Source organism: Triticum aestivum, chromosome 6A, assembly GCF_018294505.1.
Source record: "Triticum aestivum cultivar Chinese Spring chromosome 6A, IWGSC CS RefSeq v2.1, whole genome shotgun sequence".
Classification (NCBI taxonomy): domain Eukaryota; kingdom Viridiplantae; phylum Streptophyta; class Magnoliopsida; order Poales; family Poaceae; genus Triticum; species Triticum aestivum.
The window spans coordinates 158464834-158482726 of NC_057809.1; the positions used below are offsets into that span (position 1 = coordinate 158464834).

General features: G+C 46.2%; 2 long non-coding RNA genes and 7 other non-coding genes across 9 annotated transcripts; 1 reads left to right on the plus strand and 8 right to left on the minus strand.

The window, feature by feature from the left end:
* Nucleotides 1–12555: 12555 nt before the first annotated feature.
* Nucleotides 12556–14460, plus strand: LOC123132603 (uncharacterized). The gene is made up of 2 exons (XR_006464911.1): nucleotides 12556–13481; nucleotides 14008–14460. It is a non-coding gene; the product is annotated as an uncharacterized lncRNA (long non-coding RNA).
* A 512-nt stretch (nucleotides 14461–14972) lies between these two features.
* Nucleotides 14973–17673, minus strand: LOC123132604 (uncharacterized). Its single transcript, XR_006464912.1, has 2 exons — nucleotides 17339–17673; nucleotides 14973–15514 (listed from the first exon to the last, which is right to left on the minus strand). It is a non-coding gene; the product is annotated as an uncharacterized lncRNA (long non-coding RNA).
* On the minus strand, nucleotides 15741–15823 carry LOC123132758 (small nucleolar RNA SNORD34). The gene has a single exon (XR_006465025.1). It is a non-coding gene; the product is annotated as a small nucleolar RNA SNORD34 (small nucleolar RNA).
* LOC123132829 (small nucleolar RNA Z43) lies at nucleotides 15931–16026 on the minus strand. The gene has a single exon (XR_006465060.1). It is a non-coding gene; the product is annotated as a small nucleolar RNA Z43 (small nucleolar RNA).
* LOC123132699 (small nucleolar RNA SNORD14) lies at nucleotides 16256–16376 on the minus strand. Its single transcript, XR_006464981.1, has one exon. It is a non-coding gene; the product is annotated as a small nucleolar RNA SNORD14 (small nucleolar RNA).
* On the minus strand, nucleotides 16441–16586 carry LOC123132857 (small nucleolar RNA snoR2/U65). Its single transcript, XR_006465084.1, has one exon. It is a non-coding gene; the product is annotated as a small nucleolar RNA snoR2/U65 (small nucleolar RNA).
* LOC123132834 (small nucleolar RNA Z112) lies at nucleotides 16644–16829 on the minus strand. Its single transcript, XR_006465064.1, has one exon. It is a non-coding gene; the product is annotated as a small nucleolar RNA Z112 (small nucleolar RNA).
* LOC123132843 (small nucleolar RNA Z152/R70/R12) lies at nucleotides 16885–16979 on the minus strand. Its single transcript, XR_006465071.1, has one exon. It is a non-coding gene; the product is annotated as a small nucleolar RNA Z152/R70/R12 (small nucleolar RNA).
* LOC123132842 (small nucleolar RNA R11/Z151) lies at nucleotides 17191–17290 on the minus strand. Its single transcript, XR_006465070.1, has one exon. It is a non-coding gene; the product is annotated as a small nucleolar RNA R11/Z151 (small nucleolar RNA).
* Nucleotides 17674–17893: the final 220 nt, after the last annotated feature.

Here is a 17893-nt window from a genome sequence, read left to right on the forward strand (position 1 = left end):
TTCTTTCTTTCAGTTTGTCAACTGAATTGCTTGAGGACAAGCAAGGGTTTAAGCTTGGGGTAGTTGATATGTCTCCGTCGTATCTACTTTTCCAAACACTTTTGCCCTTGTTTTGGACTCGAACTTGTATGATTTGAATGGAACTAACCCGGACTGACGTTGTTTTCAGCAGAATTGCCATGATGTTGTTTTATGTGCAGAAAACAAATATTCTCGGAATGACCTGAAACTCCACGGAACATCTTAGAAAAAATAATAAAAAATCCTTGCCAAAGATGAAGACCAGGGGCCCACACCCTTCTCACGAGGGTGGGGGCGACCCCCCCTAGGGCGCGCCCCCCTACCTCATGGGCCCCCTGGATGCCCTCCGACGCCAACTCCAACTCTATATAGTTGCTTTCGGAGAGAAAAAAATCAGAGAGAAGAAATCATCGCGTTTTACGATACGGAGCCGCCGCCAAGCCCTAAAACCTCTCGGGAGGGCTGATCTGGAGTCCGTTCGGGGCTCCGGAGAGGGGAATTCATCGCCATCGTCATGATCAACCATCCTCCATCACCAATTTCATGATGCTCACCACCGTGCGTGAGTAATTCCATCATAGGCTTGCTAGACGGTGATGGGTTGGATGAGATTTATCATGTAATCGAGTTAGTTTTGTTAGGGTTTGATCCCTAGTATCCATTATGTTCTGAGATTGATGTTGCTATGACTTTCCTATGCTTAATGCTTGTCACTAGGGCCCGAGTGCCATGATTTCAGATCTAAACCTATTATGTTTTCATGAATATATGTGAGTTCTTGATCCTATCTTGCAAGTCTATAGTCACCTACTATGTGTTATGATCCGGCAACCCCGAAGTGACAATAATCGGGACCACTCCCGGTGATGACCATAGTTTGAGGAGTTCATGTATTCACTATGTGCTAATGCTTTGTTCCGGTTCTTTATTAAAAGGAGGCCTTAATATCCCTTAGTTTCCAATAGGACCCCGCTGCCACGAGAGGGTAGGACAAAAGATGCCATGCAAGTTCTTTTCCATAAGCACGTATGACTATATACAGAATACATGCCTACATTACATTGATGAATTGGAGCTAGTTCTGTGTCACCCTATGTTATGACTGTTACATGATGAACCGCATCCGGCATAATTATCCATCACTGATCTGGTGCCTATGAGTTTTCTATATACTGGTTTACGCTTATTTACTTTCCCGCTGCTACTGTTACAATCACTAGAAAATACCAAAAACATTACTTTTGTTGTCTTTACTTTTGTTGCCGCTACCACCACTATCATATTATTTTGCTACTAAACACTTTGCTACAGATACTAAGTTTCCAGGTGTGGTTGAATTGACAACTCAGCTGCTAATACTTGAGAATATTCTTTGGCTCCCCTTGTGTCGAATCAATAAATTTGGGTTGAATACTCTACCCTCGAAAGCTGTTGCAATCCCCTATACTTGTGGGTTATCAAGCGTTTTTCGTGGATTCCACATTTTGTGCTCATTCCTTGGTTGCACGACCCCATTTATCTATCTCTGTGTGTGTTTCCGTGTGCCACATATTGCTATTGGTCTACTTGTTTCACTTGTGAATTTGTGAATCTCTTTCAACATTATTGACTCTTGCTAACATTTTGCATCAAATTTTTGTGCCACTATCCTCACCGAGCTCAACCATAAGCCTTACTTGTGTAGGTGTGAGAACCCGACAAGAATTGGTACCAATTGTGCTATTTCCTTGTCCACATTGGAGTGATCATTGATCCACTTTCAACTTCGGTCAAGGTACATTTGGTATTCGTTCTTCTCCTTCTACCACTCAAAATTTTCTATTGGAGTGATGAATAGGCAAGGCATTTCATCTCCGGTCTTCCACAACAATGACGGCGTGGACAACTACATCACCAAAGCGTCAATCTTCGACCTACAACGACAATTGCAAGGCACACAATCAAGATTGAGAGAGCGCATCGAGAACCTCTCCATTGACATTCGCCACTCCGAAGAGAGGAAAAGGGACTACATCGACAACAAGCTTTCCGCACAAAAGGAGGAGCAAGATGCAAGGATGGAGGAGATTCGGTCCTTGATCAAGTCTAGTTCCCCTTCGTCATCTTCAAGGAGGCGGCGAGCAAATCGATCATCTTCGGAGCGCCCAAGCGACACAAGCACAAGTCGTCCACGTCCACATGTCCATGGCGACCACCATCACCTACGTGATCCACCTCGTCATGAAGGGCAAGTCACCTCCAAGCAACATGTGCACGACAACGACAAACGACATCTACTACGAGCTCAAGTGCGACAATGCCAACATCATCATGACAATGCTCACCAAGCGCCTACCAACAAGTCCCAACAAGCCCTACTTCACGCCAAGTCCAAACTTCATGACCACACGAGAAGACCGCGAGACAAGAACCACCAAGAGCACGCTACGGCTACTACCACCACCACTTCGGCATCTTCACCAAGTGTTCTCAAGGCATCTTCACCTTCGGACGTACGGCATCTTCGCCTACTTCACATGAGTTCGCCTACATCGACATCTTCAAGTACAAGGCGACCACCTACGAGCGAGGGCGACACTTCCATCTTCGGAAGCCCCTCAAGGAAGATGGCCGAGCACGGGAAATTCCCTTCGGTCATGGAGACGAGCTACGAGGTGCCACATCATATGGGCCTCCTACAACAAGACGGCAACAAGAAGGTCGAGCAAGGGCCATCCCCTTCGACCACGGAGACGAGCGCGGACCTCTTCAACAACATGAAGATAGCGCCCATAGTGGACTCATACTCCGAGTCAAGCTACGAGACCGCACATGAGACCTTATCTTTGATCTTGGAGGATAGTGATGATGTGCCATCTTCGGCCTTCATCTATGGCTACGACCACGACATGATTGAGCATGGAGACATTTGCACCTACATCTCTACGACACCCATATATCATGAGATGCCCCAATTGCCATGTAAGGAGCGCCATCACCCAATGAGTGAGATGAGTGACTCCACCATACGTGACATTGAGAGCATTTCCTATGAGAGGATGAGTGTGACCACCACTGGCCCCACACTTGAGAGCATGCCACACATTCTATGTGAGGTTGAGAGCCATTTGAGTGACTCCACCAACCATATGAGTGAGAGCATCCAAGAGGGAGTGAGTGAGCCAAAACACTTAGCAAGTGAGTTAGTTGACACGGCATGTGAGGCCACTTTGATTTCTAACGACTTAACCTCTACTCCTAGTGTGTTTTCTTCTTTGGTGCTAGGTCTCCTACATGACGACACACCTATCCTCGATGAGTCCATGCCTCCAATGGAGACAATGATGGCCATGGTGGACGATGATGCACCCCCCACATGGTTCCATCAAGATGAAGATGACCACGACTCGGTCTTCGACACCTCACCTACAACACATGAGCGATGCTCCAAAGGTAACATAGGTGATGGTGCTTCTCTTGTCCCACTAGTGGACTATTTTGCGAATGATTGCTTGCATGATGTTGACACACCTATTACCATGCTTCACGCTAGTGCAAATTCTTCATGTCATGACTTGCCAATTTATGATGAATATGATTATGAGCATATTGATTTGCCTATTGTGATGCTATGCTCCATAGGATATCATGTGAAAATTCTATTGGTCACATCATGTTTGATAATCCTTTGAACTTGTCATATGCTATGAATGAGATCTCCCACATTGCATCATTTCAATCTCAACATAGTGACTATGCATGCCCCATTAAAATAAATCCCATTTGCACTTATGGCATAGATGACGAGATGATGGTCATTAGCTTTTGTTTTTCATGTGATGATATTTCCATGCTTCCTTTACATGATTTGCACAATTCATCTACTATGCCATGCCATGATCACATAGAACCAAATATGCTTTGTTTTGGATGTTGTCAATATTCTCCATGTGATGTTTCCATTAATTCTCATGAGGAGACCCCCATAGTTTCCCCATACATATTAGGAGATTTTGATGCATTTCCATACTTTGCATGATTCCCATAATTGCTTGCACCATATGCATTCCATGAATAGCAATGCTCTACATATATCCCATGATTCATTACACAATTTGAGTCTCCATTGTGCTATACATAACAACAAACCTATCATGATGGATGACATGTTTCTATATCACGCATCTCATTTATTTGAGCATTGGATATTTTGTGCTAACCGACACAAACACATGCGCATCATGATGGATGATGTGTACATATACCATGCACACACAATTTTTCCTTTGTCTTTGTTTTGTGTAGGTACTCACGTATACTCGTTAACCTCTCAATCCCAAGAGTTGACGAAACGAGCTCTTGAGAGAAAAGATGACTTAGGATCCCGTGAACTATCCTTCCCACCGCTCTCTTCGCGTACTGACTACGTGCATCTCCCTCACTTGGCTCTCACACGGCTATGGGCTATATACTGCTTGTCGCTTTTCTCATTTTATCGTGTTCACTTTGCATGCTATGCTTGCTTCTATGCCTTTGCCATGCAATTGTGACCCTTGCTTGCATCTACCCATGATTCATCATTATGCTCCTATGTGTATTTGCATGCTTGGTAGAGATCCTTATTGCTATTGCCATGTTTATCATGTGCCTCATGCTATTGATGCTATTTTGCTCATATCCTCCTTTCATGCTTGTGATATGTCTTGTGCATTATTCATGCCCACCATTTGCACACACGACATGATTGCCATGATTCCTTCTAGTACGTTGAATATTCTCACTACTAGCTTGCTTGCCTTGATTCACATGATTGCTTGCTTTGTCGCATCACCCATGTTCCATTCTTACTTGCTTTCTTGGGTTGATGGCGTATATGTTCATGCCTCCCACATGATACATCTTGTTCATTGTCGCTTACCTCCAATTGTTGCATCTATGCTTATTGATCATGGAGACTTGGCCATATTACTTGTGATGCATGCTTGTTACTTGAGTGTATTGTATTTGGTTGTTCCCGCATCATATGCCTCCATACTATGAAATGCTCCCTTATCCTTTCTTATGATGAGCATGATGCATACACTTGTTGGGTATTTTACCACACGAATGATAGGTTTTGCATCTCCGCTAACCTCATTTGTTTTTCCGAGTGTTTGTCATGTTCTTTCATGTTGAAGGATTCACAAGGCGATACCTTCATGACACAACTTGGTCATGCGAAGGCATACACGATGTGCAACACCAACTTTGGCGACAATCTCCTAAAGGTGAACTCCTTCCCTTTGAGCCATCCTCAAATACGCATATTGGATGGGTCATTCTTTCATTGTTGTTTCCTTCTTCTTGTCTACATGTTGCACCTATTGGATGGAGGACCGACATTGAAGATTGGCTCTATGGACCTTTGCATTGAGGAGCGCTCGGACTTATTGGATGCACTTTCGAATATCAACTCATGCCACGACATCGAGCATTGGTACACCAACACCTCCATATTTGTTGATTGTGCTTACACATGTCATGCTCATTAGACATCTCACACACATGACAAATTTGCATCCTATGCATGGATTGACTCACATTATGATTGCCTTGTTGCATCCCGTATTCCCATGTCATCCATGATATATGAGCTTGTGCATTTCCTTAGCAAATTTGTTGTGATATACCTTGATGGCATATTCATACATCATAATCATATTGCCCATCATCAATTGCATGATCACATACTCATTTTGAGCATCCATTGCCACATTCATGCTATTGGTAAGCCGTCTCACTATGACATCATTTTGCACCGTGGTTGCCTTGATCATAATCACAATACATTTGTGTGCACAATGAATGCTTTTGCTCCCATGAATGCTTTACATCTCATTCCATATCATCTTGATAAGCTTCATGCGCTTTGTCACAAACAATATTGCCGAACAGACTCATTCTTACATGATGGACACTTTGTGTGCTCTAACCATTGTATTTCTGAGTGTCGTTTGTGTTTGCTCTTTTTGCATGTATACCACTCTGGCGACACCTTGGAGTACTTGGATTGCGCAATGTTTTCCACTCCGTCCAACTACAAGTCCGTCCACGACTATCGTTTCCATAGTGATGAGGATCACGATCCGAGGTCGGATATTTCCCAAGGGGGGAGATGATGCGGAGCATCCCACGTTCATCCCCATGTACACTCCGACTACTCTCCAAGCCCCAAGAGGACATATGACGAGACCTCGTACATACACCATTGGACGCAAGGTGAACTCACTCCTCTTCGAACCATCACTTTCCACATGTGAGACATGGCTACTACCTCATATATATGTGCTATGAATGACCAGGAACAAAGAGGAAGGCCATGGACCAGACGGCGAGGACACCAAGTATAAGAACTACCGAAGAAGCTCCAGCGAGCGGACATCCGGACGACACCGGACGACCGGCCTCTCACAGCGAGCGGATGTCTGGCCAGGACCGGACGACCGGCGACACCGCACCCGAGCCAAACCAGCAGATGTCCGACGCCACCGGACGACCAGCCACCTCCAAAAATCCGATGCCTCCTCAACCGAACCGGATCGAGGGGACGTCCGGCGACTAGCGGACGGCCGGTCCCTCCTGAGCCACCGGACGACCGGTACCTGCCTGTGCGCAGCCGGGCCTTTGGCCTTGTATCCCTCTCCCACTTACCCCTTCGTGGCTCTAGACTATATATACTCATGCACCTCCTCCATTTAAGGGTTAGCATTAGTTTAGCTCATGTTTAGAGATAGAGCATTGCTCATCCACATCGGATCTACTCCACGAGAGAGACCGCGGCCTCTACGGAGAAGATCCCTTTGGATTCAAGACCTCCTTGCGGAGAAGAACTTCAAGACCTCCTCGCGGAGAAGACTGGTTACCTCTTGTATCGTCCGTTGTGTTGACTTTGGATCTTGTATCTTCCTTTGTGTTCATGAATCTAGCGCATGTCTGATCATTCTTGTTGGTTTGAGTGTTCTCTTGTGTTCCCCTCGTGATTTTTCCCTCGTTTCCCTCCTCGTGTTCTTCATGTTCATTGCGGGATCCGCTCCTTTCGTGAAAGATCGGGCGATTAGGGTTCTACCCTACATCACCAAAGGTAAGGTCTTATGTGCGGTCTCGTAACTTGACTCGGAGTATGAGTCCAATATGGGCGCTGTCTTCATGTTGTTGAAGAGGTTTGTGCGCGTCTTCGTGGTCGAAGGGGATGGCCCTTGCTCGACCTTCTTGTCGCCGTCTTGTTGTAGGAGGCCCATATGTTGTGGCACCTCGTAGCTCGTCTCCATGACCGAAGGGAATTTCCCATGCTCAGCTATCTTCCTTGAGGGGCTTCCGAAGATGGAAGTGTCGCCCTCGCTCTTAGGTGGTCGCCTTGTACTTGAAGATGTCGATGTAGGCGAACTCATGGGAAGTAGGCGAAGATGACGTGCTTCTGAAGGCGAAGATGCCTTGAGAACACTTGGCGAATATGCCGAAGTGGTGATGGTAGTATCCGTAGCGTGCTCTTGGTGGTGCTTGTCTCGCGGTCTTCTCTTGTGCTCTTGAGGCTTGGCATTGGCGTGAAGTAGAGCTTGTTGGGACTTGTACATTTGCGCTTGGTGAGCATCTTCATGATGATGGTGTCGTTGTCCCACTTGAGCTCGTAGTAGATGTCGTTCGTCGTCGCTGTGCACATGTTGCTTGGAGGTGACTTGTCCTTCATGACGAGGTGGATCACGAACGTGATGGTGGTCGCCATGGAGATGTGGACGTGGACGACTTGCGCTTGCATCATTTTTGCGCTCCGAAGACTTGTGACTTGAACGTCGCCGCCTTGAGGATGATGAAGGGGAAGAACGGTTGATCAACAAGGTCCGAATCTCCTCCATCCTTGCATCTTGCTCCTCCTTTTGTGCGGAAAGCTTGTTGTCGATGTAGTCCCTTTTCCTTGCTTCGGAGTGACGAATGTCGATGGAGAGGTTCTCGATGCGCTCTCGCAATCTTGATTATGCGCCTTGCATTTGTCGTTGTAGATTGAAGATTGACGCTTTGGTGATGTAGTTGTTCACGACGTCGTTGTTGTGGAAGACCGGAGATGAAATGTCTTGCATATCCATCACTCCAAGAGAAAAATGTGAGTGGTAGAAAGAGAAGAACGAATAGCAAATGTACCTTGACCGAAGTTGAAAGTGGATCAATGATCACTCCAATGTGGACAAGGAAATAGCATAATTGGTACCAATTCTTGTCGGTTTCTCACACCTACACAAGTAAGGCTTATGGTGGAGCTCGGTGAGGATAGTGGCACAAAAATTTTGATGCAAAATGTTAGCAAGAGTCAATAATGTTGAAAAATATTCACAAATTCGCAAGTGAAACAAGTAGACCAATAGCAATATGTGGCACACGGAAACACACACACGGATAGATAAATGGGGTCGTGCAACCAAGGATGAGCACAAAATATGGAATCCACAGAAAACGCTCGTGTTGCACAACTCAAGAGAGACGCTAGCATGATTGCTCAATAGGCGGATACGACACTTGTGCACAACCTATAAGATGCAAAATGGATAACTTTCTATCCCAAGTATGCTATGTATGTATGGTTCCCGGTGTTTCTCACAAGGTGATCCAAGATGATCTTATATGCAATGTGGTATGATGCTATGGCTATTGCTTACGAGCTCTTTGTTCACTCTTTTGCTTAAAAGCTTATTCTTGTTTTTTTTGTATGGCCACTTTGGCACAATGCACAAACCAAGATAGCAATTGTATATATGCGGGAACAAACTTGAGGCACAAGAGATGATATGATGATACCAATATGATACGGTATATATGCAATGTATGGGCAGATCACTAATGTGCACAAGTAACGTTGCCGACAATACTCAAAGACTAGTCTCGATAGGCAAGTGACGCAAAATGGGCTAGGGGTTATCAATGCAATGGCAAGGGAATATACAATGGAGAGATACCACAATACCAAGATGATATGGAGGTTACCGTCCGTGTCGATGATGAGTGGCGGTGATCTTGATGAAGATACCAAGATGGTGGAGACTCGTCCCTAAGTAGCCGAAACACCTTAGGAAACAGAAGAACCGCGAACTCAAAATCTCAAATGTCAAAATGGTGGTAGCGGAAGCTCAATGGGATTGCGGAAATGGAGGGTATGGTGGTGGACTATACACGAGTGTCAGAGTTGAAAGCACGGTCCCTAAGTAGTCGAAACACCTTAGGAGACACAACTCACAACACAAACAAAATTGGGTTAAGTTGGGGTGGCGGAAGTGTATGGTGGGCAAGCCTATGCGGAAGTTATGGTGGTGGTGGTTGATTAAGAAGCAACCGTCCCTAAGTAGCCTAGACACCTTAGGAGACTCAAATCACTCCTCAAGCAACCACTAATGCAATGGGGATCAATATTGGTTAGGTTGCGGAAGTCGGTGGTGGAGTAGCAGATGATGTGGTGGAAGCCCTAGGCAAAGATGCCAAAATTGTCAAAATTTGATGGGTCAAAAGATGTTGGTGGTATTTTTGTGGGAAGGGGGATGTCAGGAGCTTTTCAACGAGCTAAAGAACACGAAAATCGAACTCCGGATGAATTAGTTATGGCCAAAACAAAAATTAGCCGAAATGGGAATGTACAGGTATCGGACGTCCGAAGATGGTCGGACGTCCGGGCGGGCTCGAAAATCCGTAAATTTGGCTCGGGTTAGGGGTTCCGGATGTCCGGAAAAGGTCGGACGTCCGGTCGTTTCAGGGGCTCCGAACGTCCGTGAAAGGCCGGTCGTCGATGGGTCGGGGTCAACGCGAGATGCAAGTTTCGAGACGCGATTTTGGGTGGAAAATGGAGATTTTAGGGTCAAAATTGATGAGATTTCGTGGATGAAAGATGGGGAAACTTGGGGAGATGCTAGATCCACTTGAAACCAAGCAAATCTATGGATCAAATCCAACAAAACTTCGTCAAACCAACAAATCACAAAAAAATTGGGGCTATTTTTGGTGGGGATTTTCGAAATTGGGGAAGAACACAACAAAATTGGGCTAGAAAACGACGAGGGGAGGCTCCGAAATCATGATCAACGTGGCTCATGATACCAAGATGATGTAGGGTAGAACCCTAATCGGCCGATCTTTCATGAAAGGAGCCGATCCCGCGACGAACACGAAGAACACGACAAGGGGAACAAGGAAAAACACAAGGAAAACACAAGAGGAACACTCAAACTAACAAGAACAAGTTACACATGTGCTAGGTCCTCAAGTACAAAGGGAAAGATACACGATCCAAAGTCAACAACGAACGATACATGGTAAACGGTCTTCTTCGTGAGGAGGTCTTGATGTTCTTCCCTGAAGAGGGGTCTTGAATCCGCTTAGGGGATCTTCTAAGTAGGAGGCTTGGATCTCCGAGGAGAAGGTAAACAAGTGGATGAGCAAAGCTCTCACACGAAATATGAGCTAATCCTTAACCCTCAAATGGTGGAGGTGGAGGAGTATATATAGTCTAGGGTCATGAAGGGGTAAGTGAGGGCGAAGGGATACATGGGGTCGACCCGATACACTGTGCACAGACAGACGTCGGACGTCCGGTGGCTCGCAAGGGTCCGTTCGTCCGGTACTTGTCGGACGTCCGGCGTTTTGGCTCGGGAAAGCCATCGTCGGATTTCCGGACATGGCCGGTCATTTGGGCGCTGGAGGATGTCGGACGTCCGGTCAGCGTCGGTCGTCCGGTGGCTGTAGATTTCTGGCAGCTTCTTCTCTTGGTCCTTGTATTTAGCGTCCTCGCTAGCTCGTCTGTTGGTTGTGGTGGCTGCAAAAGTCAACTAATTAACGATTTCCTTGTGTTCAATATTTTAACGATTTCCTTGACTATAAAAAATGATTTCCATCAACTAAAAAAACCAATTGATGATTTCCGTTGCTAAAAAACTAATTAACTATTTTTCAACCCCTAAAAAAATACCATTTCCCCTATAAAATACTAATTTACTATTATTGTCTCAAAAGACTAATTACCTATTAGTTAATATACATGAGCAACATGCATAAAATGAAAATGAACTAATATTATAAAAATGGTTTTATTTGTATTGTTTTGTCTCAAGCTTTTATTCAAAATTTTCTTTTAGCCAATATGTTTGTCTCGAAATAGACTTTCGTCCCACTTTATATATAAAACAACACCCGAATAAAGTACATGGCCGAATGATACAAGACGGAGGGGCAGCTCCCATACAATGCCGAGTCACACGCGCCACCATGAGGTCTCCGGGACAAGCGTGACGAGCCCAACACCCTAGGTCCAGATCGGGGTATTACCAATGCCGATGAGAAGAGCAAATGCCCGAGCCACCCGCCGATACACCTCTCGCCGCCCACACGACCGAGAGGGTACTCACCACCACCACTACAATGGAGCCCGGGGATGTAGAGGAGCACCGGCGCGCCGCCGCGCTGCGGCGCCCGCCGTCCGCGCCACATCCCGGCAAGGGCACCCCGTCCCGCGCCACAGCGCCCACGCGAGGAAGCAAGAAAGGGCTCATAGCAGCAGGCGACAACCAGGTTTCGCCTGGCCGCACCCCCTGGCGACGGCGAGGGAGGAGCAAGGAGAGACCCTCAGCGGCAGTCATGTTTGTTGGACATGTTTTAAAATAATCTTCTGACCTTCTGACCCTCCCTAACATGTTTTAGCAGCACTCAACTCACGGGTAAAATAATTCCACTGCTCTTATTGGCATCTATGAAAGATGAAAGATAGGTGAACATATAGTTGTGCACGACCGACGACCTTGTGATTGTGAGCGTGCGATAGGGGGACATGCTGTAGTTACACAAGTAGCGTGAAAAAAAAACGAATCCACCAAAATAAAAATATACCAATAAAACTGATAAAATTAAAATAAATTAAGAAACCATTTTTTATGAAAAAATAGTTGTACAAATTTTAATACATGTATGGGGAAACATGTTAGCCAATATGAGTTCATTTTCATTTTTAAATGTTGCTCGTGTATATTAATTAATTAATAGGTCCTGCCAAAAAATAATTAATAGGTAATTAGTCAATAATAATAAATTAGTATTTTATAGGGGCAATAGTTTATTGAGGGGTTGGGAAATAGTTAGGAAAATAGTTAATTTTTCTTTTTACCTGTCCAGCCGCTTGATGCATTAGTTTTTTTTAAGGAAAGCGTGATGCAGCTGAACGTCTGGGCTAGTTAAGATAGACTTTCGGTCAGGAGGTAAGCCTTTCTGGCCCGAGAGTGGACGAACTGCACGCAGCGGCAGCTGCACACAGTTTGTCTCAAAAAATAAAAAAGCTGCACGCAGTTATCCGGCCGGTCGCGCGCGGTGTGGTGATGCGTGCAGTTTGATTAGCAAAAGGAATAAAATAGAGATACAATCCATCGCAAAAAAAAAATAGAGATACAACGCGTGATACATGCAAATACCCTGCAGCACGTCGACCTCGTGGGGTCCGGCCGTGGTACTTATCCGACACAAAAAGTGGGTGTGCTGTGCAAGACGTACAATGTGGGGGCATCGAAATTGCTTCACACACGACACTTGATGCACGATCGGCAAACGACACTTGCTCCCCAACAGCGCTAGCATCAGCTAAGGAAAAAACAATTGCTTCCTTCCTTCACAGTCAGCTGCCAAGTAAGATCGTGCAAGAGTCGGTCACAAATATGTCGTCTGTATAGCAGCGCCGGGGGGGCATTGGTTTACTGTTCCGCGGGGCCGGCGATTTGGCCTAAAGCTATGTACGGACTGGACTGGTGGCGACACAGATTGAGCGCATGTGCTTCGTCTCGCACGAGCCCCTTTCCCGTTCTTGCTGGGCGAAGAACAAGCTGAGCCACAATAGCAGCCGGGTTGCTTCCTGTTCCGCCTGGATCTGCTCATGCCGATCCCCGGAGCGACTACGCCGGAGGCGTTGGACTCTGGGTTAGTTAATCCCTTCCTCTTGGTCAAAATCTAGATCTAACGAGCTCGCCCCGGTCGCCGGTGCTGCAGATCAATCTTGGTTGCTAGGGATCCAGTGGTGCACGAGGCGCCGTGCGTTTTGGGCGGGGGCGGCGACGCTGCGCCCGATTCGGCCGCAGGCTCGTCGGATTCGGCCGTCTGACCGGTCTCGCCGGGCGTGGGTCAGTTGGATCAAGGCGTGGCTTGGCCGATGGCGAGTTTTCCGAGGCGTCCTGCAAGACCTTCAGCTCTGGAGGCGGAGATGTGGCGTCCGGGTGCGCGACCCCTGCCGTCATCTCGCACAACTCCGTCCAGTCCAGCGGCCGCAGTGGCGCGGCGGATTCGTGCACGACATTCAGTTCTGGGGTCGTGGTCCTGCCGTCGGCACGAGTCGGCGACGAGACGCCGGCCGCCGTCTCGAGTTGCGCCGTGCAGTCCCTACGTCACAGCGGACCGGCTTCGGCTAACACCACCATCCGCGTTGGCTGGAAGCGCAGGTACATACTAATTTTTCTGTCGCCTGGGGCAAATGTGTATTTTCTTGATCGCATTCATACGAGCTGATGAGAGAAGTTTCATTAGTTTGGTCAAATTGGGGATAAAGACTGGCGCTCAAACATCACTAGCTGAAAAGTTCTTAGTAGTTTTCCTTAAGCCATACCCGGTCGTTCGTTTGCTGAAAATTATCATTGCCACTGCAGTAAAAATAATGGTTTAAGTTCCGTTGACAGAGAAGGATTAAACTGCTAGTACTGGGAACCAGTTGACTTGTATGGTTAAGTTACTTTGTCCAAAATTTTCATTCTCGCCGCTGAACATCCGTTTGTATGTTGGCATTGTTGAGTGTTCAAACAATGCAAGGGGAAAGGATATACTTAGTACAGTCCAATTTGTAGAAGTTTGGTCACTTTTTTTGCATCAGTCTGAATGTGTGATATGGGGGAGAATATAGTCTGAATCAATCCTGGCGGAAAAAGGTCCTAGAAATCATTTTTGTAATTATGAACCCGTGTTTGGTTGCAGAAGCACGCGTGCCCCGGCATTATGCATCCCACAACCAAAAGTCGCACGGGCCTCCGTCCTGCGTCAGTTCCAAAACTGAATGATGAACAAGAAAACACAACGCAACAGCAGAAAACGGCAACATCTGATGGATGGGTGTTCAAAAAACAGACTTACTCCCTGGTTCAGGCACTTGTAAAAACGGACGCCAGGGTTCCGGTCTGTCCCAGAGACAAACCATCTAGTCCTTGTCCCGGCACACCTCGGGCACAGGATCAATGGCAGCGGGGACGGGGGTGTCCGAAGACGACGAGCGGAAGATGAGCTCTAGGACATCGCGGCACGGCGGCGTCGACGGAACGCGGCAACTCGAGGTGCTTGTGTGCGTGTTAGAAGGAGAACGGGCAAAACGATTGGTACTGTCCACAGCTGGTGCATGGGCCTTACATACATGCAGCTGAAGTTTTTCCGTTACAGTGTTCATCACAACGGTAATATTGCGTCCTTCATCCTGCGCCCGCACAGTGCTCTGCAGGTGTGCGTCAGTCGCCCTGTCAGTGCACGGTACACCGAATACAGCAAATACGCAGCACAGCGCTCGCTTTCGCCGCTCTTATACGCCAAGTAGCACTTGCAGCTGGTCCAAATCGCGACGCAGTACCAGCCGTGGATGCGCTGCGTGCAGCGCTGCACTTCGCTTTCTGGCCCATATCAATGTGCACGCTGGTGGTGCGTAATAAGCACGGCACTCTGCCGTGCCCAGAGGCACGGTAGAGTAGCCGGTTCTGGAGTCGAACGGCAAGGGGTGTGTTTGCCTCTGGCAAGCAGCACATGCTAACCAGGGGGGCTCTGCCGGTTGCAATGGAGCATCGCTGGAGGCCCTCAGAGCCCGGGCGGTGCTGCAACTCAAACGATGTTGCCTAAGCTGCTGGTTGCACTGCCCGTGCTGCATTGCAATAGAGCTTCGCTGGGATGAATCAGCGCTGTATTGAACCTCCTTCGGTGCATTGATACGGTCACAAGCTCTCATGAGTACAGACCTCTGAATAACAAACACAAAAAGTCACAACTTCCAAACAAATTACAGCTCTTTCCCTTGATATGCCATGCATGACCAAGTTCGACCAGCAGCCAAAATCAATTCAGCAATTATGTAACCAAGCACTGCTCAGTCGAGGACATGGAGATCAGACAGCTTTAGGGCGTGCAGCAGTCCACCAACTTCATCAACATATGAAGGTCTAGCAGAAGCTGCGGCAGAATCCAGATTCCGGAATAAATTGAGGCCCTGTTTGGTTCACAAGTCCTAGGATTTTTTTAATCCCAATTAAGTCCCTAAAGTTTCCCTGCCTGTTTGGTTCCTGAGACTTAAGATGGACTAAAAAAACCATATTACAACTATAAGTCCCTACATCCTTGAGATTCTTATTTCATAAGTCCCAAGTGCCCAATTTAAGTCCCTATAAGTCCCTCTGTTTGGTTTAGATGGGACTTAGGGACTTTTTTAAGTCCCTAAACCAATAAGTCCCTGAAAACAAACACCCTCTAATCAGTTCCAACTGCACTAGACATACAGCAGAGCAAAAGTAGTTGTTGTAATAGCCATCAGATAGCAGCAGAAGACTATTTGTTCAACTGATCACAGTTAGACCATCTGAACTATGAATCTCCTCTGGCTGAAAAACAAAATTAAAATACTTGCAAAACAAAAAAGATGTTATATTTTTAAAATCCATTTATTCTTCTGTATTGGTTCATCCTCAGAAGTTGCATAAGCTTCTCATAGTATTGATCAAACAATGTAGGCAATACAGTTCGCAACTCATCATAGGTATGAAGAACAATTTTTTAAAACAACATAAAATACTACTCAAAAAAATGAGACAACAGCCACCAAACATCAGACAAAATGAAGATACCAAAAATGTGAAACATTTATTTGGAGGACTCAGAATATGGGTGGTGATATAGCAGTATGGTCAGCAAGGCAAACGAATGCCAGTTACGACGAACGAGACCAAATATCAATCTTCACCGTCCTCAACAAAAACCAAACAATTTCATTCATTGTATCTAAAACCAGGTTATAAACTGCAAAATTAATGAGCAAATTGTGCATCTAATGGTAGTTTGTACAGCTGAAATTCATGGTTTTGCTAACATTCATTCATATCTCCCGCTGCTCTCTGCACAGCTACCTTATTCGTATATTCTACACAGAAGCATAAAGCAGACACCAAAAAAGAATATTAAATTGGGGAAATCAACATGGCTCAGACATCCAAGGAAGGAATTAGCAGCATTAGCTCTCAAGCCTGGTAGGGCGAAAGCTCTTAGACGGCAACTGCGAATGTTTTCAGAAACAAGCCTAAATTTTATCATCATCGCCAATGATTTACCCAAATTTCAAATCACCTACAGCAACTAGTACTATATTATGGCTATGCAATCAAAATGTGTAATCACAAAAAACGGCTCTGTGTACCAACTGATTCACAGCCACAGGTTCCTATCAAATGTGAAACGTCCAAGAACTCCCTCTCGGCACAATGTAGCATCTCCGGTCAAGGCTGTAGCTACCGGAGACGTGGCATCGGGCCCAATCAAAAACACCAAAACGATCTAGGTTAAGAGAAAGAATAGAAGGCGCTGCATAAGTCCCTCAGAGACCCGTTTAAAATCACGCACACAGCTGAATCAAGCTGGTGCAAATGGGTATTTCCATCCCAGACCAAACCACAGAGGTTATGATAAAGAGGACGGACACTTGCAGCGGCGGAGAAGCAGCTGCTGTTTACAGTGTCATACGGCACTTCCTATGGTCGAGAGCTCTTCACCGAGACGAGATGAATTCAAGAAACGAACGAACATACGAGGCAAGAACCATGTTAAAAGGGCGATGCTCACTGGAATGAGAAGTCGTTTTTGGTTTGAAAGCTCACGGCGACATATGCCACCACTGCCGAAAAACCTATATGAATCATCATCGCGTCGCATCTCAGGAAAACCAAGAAGAAAAGAGAAAGTGAGAACGGAAACATCGGAATAAAAAAGCCTCCATCGTGTGTAAGAGCATGATTCGATCAGCGGCGGATGAATCCGCCACACCGACATTTTGAGATGAACCATCACGACCCAACCTACTTCGATAAACGAAAAGAAATCACCAGAGAAGACAAGGGATCGGCAATCGAATTGGAGGGAAAGCTTCAGCGTGTGTAACAACATGAATCGATCAACGGCGGACGAATCCGCCTCACCGAAATCCGCTAAGATCCTCTCGGACCTGAATCATCACAAGCAATCCCCAATCATACACCAAGAAAATACGAAGATGGATAAAGGGAAGTACCATGGATGAAGGTTGGAAAGAAGTCGAGGCAGATTGCGGCTAGGGTTTCAGGGCTGGGATTTGAGGTTTGCTCTCGGTCTGACCAGCATATATAGGGGCAAAAATAGATCTAGGTCTCCCTTCGAGGCCGTGCAAGACGAAGAGAGATCTTCGCGCGTGGGCTGGGGTTGGGTTACGGGAGAGTCGACCGATTTAGAGTTCAATACGGCCCGTGGGTGGTTAGGGTGTGTGTTCGGTTTGGAGATGGACTTGAGCTAATTATGGATAACTAGTATAACGCCCGTGCCTTGCCACGGGCTTTTCAAAATTTATAATCAGTATCTTTCATTTATCATCCCCTCATATTGGGTGATTATGGGGTGCTCTAATTAGAAACACAACAATCAAATATTAGGAAATTTCATCGAACGAACAACAACGAATAATACGATATCTATCAAACGAATAAAATGAGGTCATATTTTTGGTCCGTCATGCACTTCTGTTGAAAAGTGTCTATCCCTTTTAGAATCAACCCACTGTTTGCTCGCACGCAAAAAAAATACATCTCTAAAG